Genomic DNA, 11,123 nt, shown 5'->3' with positions numbered 1-11,123 from the left:
TTATTGAGGTGTTCACTTTCTGCAAAGGTGATTCTAAATACAGCTCACTTCACCTTTCAGCAAAGGGACTCAGGTAATTTCTGGGTTTTAAAATCTCTGCTTTCAGGGGATATTTATGAAATTAAATTTAAATAGATTATGAGGAAGTCTCACAGCAAGAACTGTTAAGGGGCAATATTAGTATCAATTCTGCAGTTTCCTTCAGTTTATTGATTAAAAAAAAAATCCAACAGCCCTACATATCTAGCTTTGAAAATTTTTTAGCAATAAATGTTTTTCTTTCTGAGAGGTCTTAATATGCATCACAAAATTACCTCATTTGTTGAAAATTTTCTGAACACTTGGTTTTCTTATTGATCCTCCATTTATCAGAGATCCAGACATTTTCTCTGTTTAAAGAACTGTTCATAGAAAATTGGTGAGTGATTTTTTTAACTGAGGTGTTACTGAAGACTGTTGGGTTTACACAAATGCAAAGCTTAACAAAGCACCCATAAAAGGTTTGCACGGATATTTTCCTGCTGTTGCAGTGTTATGTGTTCAAAAGAAACATTTATCTCTAATGGAGCCTCATATGTTTTTATGAGAAACCACATACCCCAAACTGCAAATCAAATGTTCTCTCAGTTATAGGTAAGAAATTTTGGATGACAGGTATACAAATACAAATGTTGTATATGTATACATATAACCTGTACAAATTCAACAGGCTTATTTTCTATTTTTTGTGCTTTTCCTTATATATACACTGCATTTCTTACCAGAGGAGGATGTATCCTCATCTCCTGTAATAAAATTTAAGGGAGAAGATGGGAACTGGGAGGAAGGGGAATTGATGGTGCTCATGTCAACTGTTGGAAAGATGCTGTAACTCCCTGACCGGGACTGATTGCTGGGAGAATGGCATAGAAATGAGGTGCAAGGGTGTTATTTGCTATGGGAGACCTTCTTTGTTGATTAAAACCTTTTTTTTACATCAGCATAATTTATTTCTTAGATTACCATGAAACTGAGAGAACTCTGACCTGCATTTTGCGGGAGATCCCTTGATGCAGCAGTGCTGGATGTTGACTGATACTTCAGACAGGGTGAGTGAAGCCAGGAGAAAACAAGCTTCCCCAAAAGGAGGTGGGAGAATGTGATTGCTGCAGAAGTCGCTGTCACATCAAGGAGGAAGGGGAGAAGTTCTAAGTGCTGAGCCTGAAACAAAGCAGTTAATGTCTGCAAGTGCCTGAAAGAGGTTGTGCAGGAGGGCCCTTAGAAGCACAGCTTAGTGCCAGGTCTCTTGGCCTCTCCTTTCCTTTTGTCTTTTGCCAATGGCTGAAACTCTGAGTGTTTAGGAATCAAATTATTTCCCAGGCACTATTCTGGAAAGCTTTATCTGCTAATGAGGGTCTTATGTTTATTATTTGCTCCACTATGCAGAAAAGCTTAAACTGGGACTACAATTCAGAAGACACCATTTGTCTCCTTCTCCAATAGAGAGTCTGAGTCAGTGTGTTGATGCCAAGAGATCAAGCCCTTCATTCCTTATTGAGAAGGGAACTTTCTTTTTTCTTTCTCTCTTTCTTCCCCTTCTAAGGTGAAAAGCTCTGCATTGTTTCTCTGGTCACACTCAGAATTATGGGAGATTAGCTGTATTTTGCAAATGAACAGAGACAGACACTGCACTAGAAAGACTTTAATCTGATTCTTCTTAGGTGCGGTGTGTAGAACATTGAAATATCATATAGAGATAACATATGCTCAATCGGTCAATCAGAATGTGGAAATTATTAATCCATTCTTAACTAAAACATTCCGAACAGGTGAAGCTAAAAGTGAAATGAAGTTTCTGACCATGTAGATAGTAATCTTTTCCTTTTGCAGACTCATCTTCCATGAGCTCCCAGTATTGTGTGTACTTTGAGCACTGTGTAGTTTGATGCATAATGAATGAGCTTAGTATAATGCCATGATTGTTTATTCATACCTACTTCAGATTTATTAGATGAAATATCCTGAAAGGCAGTGTTGGAAATCAGAAAGCGTGGAGCTAGTCTGCTGATGAATAATTTGTTGGGAAGTTGATGCTTTTGCAGATGTAGATAGTCAGTTAAATAAACATGACTGTAGGCAACAGAATGGTCCTGATGGGGTGGTCTCTGCCCCCTGAAGCTTAACCAGTCCCATTCACACCAAGTTCCTGCAGGCCTTGTGGAGATGCTGCCTTATACGTGCAATGATCTTGTCATCTGCACGGTGGCAGCCAGTGGCAGTCTGGGTTAGCAGGAGCTCCCCAGGCATTGCTGTGCTGGGAGAAATAGTCTTACTTCAATAGGGGGCAACTGCTCCTGGCTTTGGTAGCCTTTAGAGCCAGACCTCTTTTTTGTTACTTAAAATACTCAGAGAAGAGGACACCTACATGGACTGCAGTTTGTACAGATGATCAGAGCACAATTCTGCTTGTGCCTTCCAATGTTCATTCCTTTTTACTGCACAATGTATTGTCTTAAGCACTTTGCAATATGGGACAGAAGGGATGTAGAAACATGGGGCTGTGTTTCCTGTGGTGAATGGATGTTTCCTCCATCTTTCCCTCCTTAGTGAACTGAGGTCCCAAAGAGAAAGTCCAAGAGTCAATAAGGGCATAACTTGGGTAAGGGGGTTGAGTGGGGAAATTCTAGTCAGGTCGTCAGTCTAGGCATGTTCTGATGCAAGAGACTGATGTTCTATAGGAACCTCTGAACATAATTAACAAGCACCAGAGCCTAAATGCTTCCCTCTGAATCTTCCTAACCTGGAGGAAAAATTGGGAAAAGAAAATCTCATATATGCAAAGCTCAAATGTGCATTATCCCAAAGCAGTGGGCCTGAAAATATAACGTTAAGTGTTTAGGACAAGAATAAGTCTTTAAAAAGACTTCATTTAGAGATCTGTAAAACTGGAAGAACAGAGGTGAAGATTTCTGCTTGCACTGAAAGCTGATTTTTTGAGGTCAGTGATGCTGAGGTCAGTTTTGACTGTTTTTGGAGGACTGTTTTTTTAATAATAACTGCACAGAGACATCTCTATTTTTTGTCAAGAGAGTGTAATGAAACCAGAGGGCAGTGGCTTATCTGAAAATACTAAAGTAAAATGTTTGTGTTGTGAATGCTAGAGTGTAGGAGTCAGGCTGATATTTTGCCAGAAAAAGTGATTTTGGGGAATTCTGTGGAAATTTCAAGATACTATAAAAAAAAAAGCTGTCTGGCAAAAGATATGAAATCTAATGGTTTTGTCTTCTGAAATGGACTTATTTAAAAAATATGGCATATAGGTGAACAATTGAGCAGTACAGGGAGTGGGGGAGGTACTTCTGTTCTTCCTTTAATAGCAAGTCCTTTAATTTCCTTCTGGCCAATTTAATATAAGTATCAAGATGACTGATTTCCAACTGCACCAAGCTAAAAGGAGAATTGTTTCTTTTTACTCTGTTTAAATTTTAAGCTTGGTGTAGATTTTTAGAAAGGAATCTCTTTATGGAAATTGGCAATGCCAATAGCCTTAGTGTTCAAAGGAAACTCAGGCTTCATCAGTTTGGTTACTAATATAGTCCAACTATTAACCCTACTCTACCAAGTCCAACACTTTAATATCACAAAGGTCTTCTGTTTTAATTCCTTTAATTTCTTATACATAAGGGAAAATAGAATGGGTTCCAGCGTGAATAAGATAAGAAAATGGGAAGCACATGTGTGAATTTAAGCACACATGTAAGAGCTCAAAGTACTGCAACCTGTGCTAATAAAATTACAGATTTGAAAATTTACCATTACTTTTTCACTTAAAGTGATTCATGAATAGCTTTTTATTCTTTCTTGGAAATTTATTTTAGGCTTTACACAGTCTTTCAGATTGCACAAAGCATACAGTTCTTATTTGTAGCACAAATAGAACAAGCCATTATGCTGGGAAACTGCTCCGTCTCTGAGTCTTCTCCCAGTTTCTCTTAGTCGTTACAGACAGCTTGAAATGCCTTCCTTTTTTGTGCTTATACACAATGCTTATCTCCCAGCCGTATTTTCTCTCCTCTAGATAAGACTATATGAAAACAGTGGGAAAGTAAAAAGTAAGTTTGGCAATGTATCAAAGCTATTTCAGGAGTAACCTCATTTGTAATTTTCTATTAATAGGTAGCATTTTAATACTATATTTTTTTTCTGCCACTCTTTATTCATCAAACATGATTTTTGTGTTTCTACAAATGGTTTTTTATTAGCTCTAAGCCTAAACCTCAACAAGTGTGTGACCAAGTATCCCAGAAAAATCCTTTGTCCATTGCTAAACCTTGTGAAATAGTAGATCAAAAGAATTTTCCTATCTTACAAGGACTGTGGTACTATTCATGGGCTGAAAATGACTGTCAAAGTAATAAAACAACTACTGTTGTCAGGGAAAGATTAAAAGCAGCAGCTGGATTGTACACAGTCAACATTTAAATCTTTCGCTAGGAAGGTAGATTCTTTAGAAAATATTCTGGCTTTTTAGTTGATTTGCCATGATTGGCAGCCCCATAAAATGGCTACTGACACAGGAATGTATAAAAGGAAGAACCCCCCCTTTCTTTTCCCCCCCTAAAAAGTGAATATTCTGCTTCTTGCCTTCTCCCAAATTGGACTCTGCACTTGGAAGTGAGATATAATGCAAGTGTCATGGCAATGATGGGTGCCAGCCTTTTTCCTCTGTATTATCCAATGTACCTATCCTCTTTTTTTTTCTGAAATCATTCCTGCTGTCAGTTTTCTGTAGCTTGTATTTTAACCTATGTTCTTCTTAGTATTTTAGTTTTGTTCCTGGAGTTCATCTGCATGTTTTGCAAATCTCCTTAAATTCAGTATATTGCAACATTGCTTTCCATGTAATTTTTCCAAGATCATGATCTGGTGGAACAATGCCAAATGCATCTAATCTCCATTCAAATTCTACCTTTATCCCTGATATCAGGGAATGAAATGTCTTAACTGTCTCCAAACTTTCAGCCATCCAGCTCCTCAGATTAGCATTTGTGCAATCTTTGAAACTTTATTTATGCAAAGTCAGTGTAATGGTTTCTTTAATCAATTTCTTTCTTTCCATTTTGATTATCTTATTTCTAGTTATCCAGACTTTTTTGTTCCACTGAAAGAAATAGGCTATCTTTCTACATCTATCACAAGATTTTGCCATCTACTTTGCACTTGGTGTTTTTTTGCAGATTGTTGTTGTCTTTGTGGTTTTCTTTCCCAATACTTGGTAACTTGGAGGTTTATCTTTCTTTCATCCTGTCAGCAGCACTCGAAATCAACTAAATGGTTTGTCAACCCTTCTCCCTGGCTTCTGATTCTAGCCGTCTTAGTATATCAGTTGCAATCCTGGGCTCCAGATTCCCAGTGAGCTTCACTGTACCTCTCTTCACCTCTACTTGGCTAGATTAATAATTATAATAACTGTGCTGATTTTTCTTAGGGTTATGTGCAATGGAGTTATGAAATGGACAGCTTTGTTCCACTGTGCTCTTTCATTTTTATCCCTGCACTGGTCATAAAAACATGTTTATGTTGGGCTTTTGTGGGTGTAAGGATACATGTGTGCTGCATAATTTTTGACAACTCAAATTCATTAGTAGTGTCTGTGCTAGGCCTGTTAAGTGCCCAGTTTGGAACCATGTACGTTTTCTTCTTGTCCATTCGGGTGCTGGGCTTGGAACATACTGCCCTGCAGTTATCAGATAACATCAGCAGTGTTCCTCATATTTGTGCTGAGGTTGGAAAACTGCAGCTGAGAGACAAAAGTTACTGTCCCTTCTGCTTTTTTGTTTTGTTTTGTTTTTTCCAGTGCCCTGCCTGAGAAACACAAGCTTCTACAGGACGTGATGGTTGAACTAATGCAGAAGGACCCAGGCACAGAAGAGCTGCTGAGCCGGAGAGGTACTGGATGCATCTGCTGGCACAATGGCAGGCAACGCAGTCCATCCCGTCTGCAGTTACCCTGCTCACAAACTCCCTGTACTTCATCTGTAAGCACCACTGTCTGAACGCCTTCAGCTTCTTTTTGGGCTCAAGCTCGAACAGCAGCACCAACCCTCACCCTTGCTGACCGTGGACCTTGAAAAAGAGGAAAGGACAAAGTCTGATGTTTTGATTTTTTTCAGATCTTTCTGAAGGAGAAATACAGATGAAAGCAAAGCTCTTTGTGACTGATTTTTTTTTTTTTTCTTCACTATCTACTTGAAAGGCAGTGGGTCAGAATTAAGGCATTTTTGCTGTGAAGGAAATGTGTGGGATGTTGGCTGCAAGCCAGTAGCCACTGACATCCCTGCTGCACTAGGAATACTTGAATGAAGTGGGCGTCAACCTCGGGAGAGCGGGCAGCACTACCTACATCAGAGGAAAGCCTCTTCATTGAGATTCAAGGAGTAAAAGTATTCAATGGAGAGAAACCAGTCTGGTAGATCTTTCTATGGGGGACTGTGAAAATGCAAGAATCATCAGCCAGTCTGGAAGAGCATCCTCTAAGGTCCTGTGCCTATCAGGTCCCGTTTGTTCTGTGAGAAGAGAGATCCATATATCCCTGACTTCTCTGGCAATTTTAAAGTTTCATCTTCTAGTTCTGTTTTCTCAACACAAACAATGATGAAATAACATCCGGAAGCTTTCAGCCAGTAGTCCTTGCTGCATCCAGTCTTTTAGTATTTTTTTCCAAAACCAGAATAAAAAATCTCAAGAGTGTCAAATGCCTCAATAGAATATGATTTATCCAGGCATTCATCCTGCTTGTGTCAAGCTGAATATCCACTGGGGGAAAAAAAAAAGTGATTTATAGAGTTTCTTTGTACCACTAAATTATGAATCTGAAGGATCAAACAGAATAGCCCCAGTGTTGTCTTTCTCATTGTTAGCTGTCCTAATTACAGAGTTAAGATATCTTGCTGAGTCAGTCACCAGTTCTATCCAGTCTAAATATGACCACATTTTTCTTGAATCACGTCCATCATCAAAACATCATGCCTGTGAAATAGTTTTTCTTTTCAGCTTCGATAATGAGATATGTAAGCAACAGATGTTTTAAAATATTTTTTTCCCCAAAACTGCAGATCTGTTATCAATATGCATAAGGGAAAGGAGATTCCTATCTTATTTGTGACATCACTGAATTATTAGAGAGTAATACATTAATTTTTTTTCAAAAAAGGAAAGGGAAAGTTTTGGCTAGGTTGTTGGCACTGGACAAAAAAATTACCATATAAAGACAGAATAAGCTAGAACAAAGCATCACAAATACATTAAAAAGCTTTTCTCACATGGAAAATAAAGACATCCTGGACAAGAAACAAAACTATTTCCGTGTAAATCTGGATATTTACATTGTTGTGATGATTTAGAATTTTATACAATTGTGTATGTTGGCTCAAGCATGTCTGGTCTAGTAACACTGAGGCTACAGAAAGCTGGGGATCCAAAATGACAGCTAACTGGCATGGATGAAAAAAGTGAAAATAAGCAGGATTTGGGAAAACTAGACCCATGAACTGGAGCAGGTCTGTCAAAGCAGACAAGGTAATGATTTGCTTTGTTTTTATTATGGATAATAGATTTGTGTGGACAATTTGCCTTTCAAATTCTGGTTTGGGAAATGACCTGTAACTGTGTTTGTGAACAATTAGTTTGCAGTGTCCTACCTCCTGGGCAGAAAGCCTGGGATGGGGGGAAGTAATATGAAAGCCTCAGGGCTGTGTAGTTCCTGTGGCTAGTAAACTGGAAATCACCAACCAACACAGCAGGTCGAGGTGGGTTGATGGGTAATGTCTGGTATGAATCAAGCCTGTAAGATCAGGGAGAGAAATGTACTTGCTAGGGCAAAACTATTTACTGGACTTCTAATGAGTTGGAAAAGTGAGTTAGGGCTGCAGCTTGAAAAAAAGGCTGAGGCTGAGGAAATGTGCAGCCAGGAGAGCCAGCGCAACCCCAGGCACAGGGGAGCAGTCCTGAGGAGAAGGACCTGGGGGTGGTAGTAGATGAGAAGCTCAACATGAGCCATCATTGTGTACTGGAGCCCAGAGGGCCAACTGTGTCCTGGGCTGCATTGAGAGAAGTGTGGCCAGGAGGGCCAGGGAGGGGACTCTGCTCTGCTCTGGTGAGACCCCACCTGGCGTGTTGTGTCCAGCTCTGGAGCCCTCAGCATACAAGAGACATGGAGCTGTTGGAGAGGGTCCAGAGAAGGGCCACATATATGATCAAAGGGCTGGAGCACCCCTGCTATGAAGACAGGCTAAGAGAGTTGGGGCTGTTCAGCCTGGAGAAGAGAAGGCTCCGGGGAGACCTTACAGCAGCTTTCCAGTACCTGAGGGGGCTGCAGGAAAGATGGGGAGGTACTTTTCATTGGAGAGGGTAGTGACAGGACAAGAGGTAATGGTTTCTAAGTGAAAGCGGGGGAGGTTCAGGTTAGATACCAAAAGATATTCTTCACCATGAGGGTAGTAATGTGCTGGAATAGGTTGCCTAGGAATGTTGTTGTTGTATCCTCCTCCCTGGAGGTATTTAAGGCCATGTTGGCTGAGGTTTTGTGCAACCTGGTCTCATGTGAAGTGTCCCTGCTCATAGCAGGGAGGTTGGAACCTGATGATTTTTGAGGTCCCTCCAGCCTTAACCATTCTATGATTCTGTGATTACCTGACAGATGAGGTGGAAGTTGCAATTGCCAAGCTAAGTGTGGACATCTGTGAGAAGACACAGAAGAGAGCCAGGAGTGCAAGTTCAAGATGGAGAAGGACCTGGAAGAAAGCTTAATGGCAGCAACGTAAGGAGGAGAGAAGGAATCATGCAGAGAATGTTTGGATGCAATATTGGAAGATGTTTAGACACTGGAGTAAGAAAAATTATTTGAGGGGTAAAATAGTCAGGAAAGTAGAAGAAAATTATGTAACTTTAATGTCTTCTACTGTGAAGAACCTTTCTTTTTCTGAGATCCCTGGGTAGCAAGCAGCAAATTAGCAAATTCTCAGAATGAATTTTGAAATTAATCACACTTTCTGCTCTGAGAGAAAAGTTTAAAACATCCAACATAGTTTTTGTAAAGAAAAGGAAAATGTGCTGGAGGGCTGAGAGTTCTTAAGAGCAAGTTATAAACCTTTGAAAATAGGATTTTATAATGGAAATGCAGAGATCATTAACTATTGTAAGCACCTCTAAGAATGACACCTCTATAGTAAATTACATTCAAATTAATATAAAACTGTAAAGATTCCCTGACAGCTTTGATTATGTAAGTTGATTTTGGTAGTTAAATGTTGACTTTCTATAATGCATTCTCCAAATATTATACTGAATGCTGCATCATATATAACAATTACCATGTCACAGTGCTATTTTGTGTAAATTAAATTATTGACAGCAATATAATTTTGTATTCACTTTATTATTTTGATTCATTTTTCTGTCAAAATATACAATGACTCTTCACTAGATTTAGAAACCAGAAAAACTCTTTAGATAGTGAAGTATTATTCTCCATACATTATTTTTCTTTAGCCTGTAATGAGGCTGGGGAGGGAGAGAGAAGCAACATTTCATTCCTTCTCTGACATTGTGTGTGTTTTTAGACACATTGTCAACTTCAAGTCGTTTTGCAATAAGTGTGCTTATCAGAAGTCTGCCAAGTCCATGGTAGCCCTGGTCAGCCTCTCTGGGTGTGCGGCAGGCCTGGTGCCTTTAGTCTGCTCCAGGACATGTGAAGTCTTGAATCACAGGATGGGGCTTATGACAGATGATGTTCAGCCTAGCTTTAAGAAGGGTCATTTGTGCACCACAGAGTGGATTCTTCCTCTTCTTTGATATTTCTTGTGGATAAAAGTGAAAACATCATCTGTTTGGTGCTGCTCTCTTTTCATACCTTTTCTTCCCATGTCCTTTGTAGCTTAATGCAACAGAGATTATCCCTCCTTGGATGCCTGGAAAGTACTTGTAGGTTGTGGTTGTAACTGCAAATTGATACTCATGATGCAGCACTTAAAGTTTTCTCATTAACCCTCCTCCGCAGCCTGTCAGCTCCTCATGACCTGCATGAAGCTGGAGCATGGAAATTGGGACACCAGCTGTGACTTCCTACTGGATCTCTCCTCTTCTTCCATGCAGGTACCCTGACCTCCACTGTGGAGCCAGTCTAGCTGGCTCGCTTCACATAAAGCTCAAAGTATGTGTCACAAAGACACAGGAGGGCCACAGAGTGACCCTGAAATGTGGTTTTGGGTACCATCTTACAAGGTAGAAGAAATGGACTCAGCTGCTTTCAGGCAGAAAAAAAGGCTGAATCCAGCATGTTACACACCATGGGCAAGGACTCTAACTTTGTGTATAAAAATTCCAGCCATTCCAAGTGCTGGTAGAATGGCTCAAAAGTTCTCATCTACTTACTCAGCTGGTCCTGATGATGGAGCTTAAGGAAAATTTCCTTTGTAAATCTTGGGGTTTAGTTATAGCTTAGATGCAGCCAAGCCTCAGTCATATCTGCATCTGCTAAAAAATAAAAAGCAAGGACCCATCAGCACTCCTGAGAGCCAAGGGTGTAGTTTCGGGTCCCTGGACCAGTGAGTGCAGAGTTGTGGCCATACCACTATGGACTAGCTCGCTCTTCAGCAAAGTGGCCCAGGTCTATGGCCCATACAGTGCCCTGGGAGCCTTACACCTAAAAGGTTATTTTTCTGATGGTCTTTGCAGTTGTGTTATTCAGCTGTACTGAGTGTGTGGAGTCAGGGAGGCTGAGAGGAAAGCTCCAAGTTGCCAGCATGGTGAGGAGGGACAGGGGATGAGAGGTAACAGGAGAGGATTGCTTCCTCTCTGAGTTCACCATGGATTTAGCAGTGTTCTCCAAATCTCTTCAGAGTTCATATGTCTGTTGACTTGAAACTGAGAACATGTAATTGAAATACATTCACTTTCTATGGCAGCACAAAATTGCAAAAACTCCTCCAATACTGATGAAATACGCCTAGGCATTGCACTTGTGAATAACTCAGTATGAAATGTTATTACTATGTCTGCAGAATACACCAAATTCCACTGTGCTCAGTCTTAAGGGACAGAGCCCAAAGAGATATTTGGCATTCTCTGTTGGACATTAGTGGTAG

At 40.1% G+C, this 11,123-nt stretch overlaps 1 long non-coding RNA gene across 1 annotated transcript; it reads left to right on the top strand.

The window, feature by feature from the left end:
* The first annotated feature begins 1,002 nt into the window (after nt 1-1,002).
* Nucleotides 1,003-6,734, top strand: LOC127384906 (uncharacterized). The gene is made up of 2 exons (XR_007889532.1): nt 1,003-1,088; nt 5,837-6,734. It is a non-coding gene; the product is annotated as an uncharacterized LOC127384906 (long non-coding RNA).
* The last annotated feature ends 4,389 nt before the right edge of the window (nt 6,735-11,123 follow it).

This window comes from Apus apus, chromosome 4 (genome assembly GCF_020740795.1).
Source record: "Apus apus isolate bApuApu2 chromosome 4, bApuApu2.pri.cur, whole genome shotgun sequence".
Lineage (NCBI taxonomy): Eukaryota > Metazoa > Chordata > Aves > Apodiformes > Apodidae > Apus > Apus apus.
This window is presented reverse-complemented; position numbering and strand designations above follow the sequence as displayed.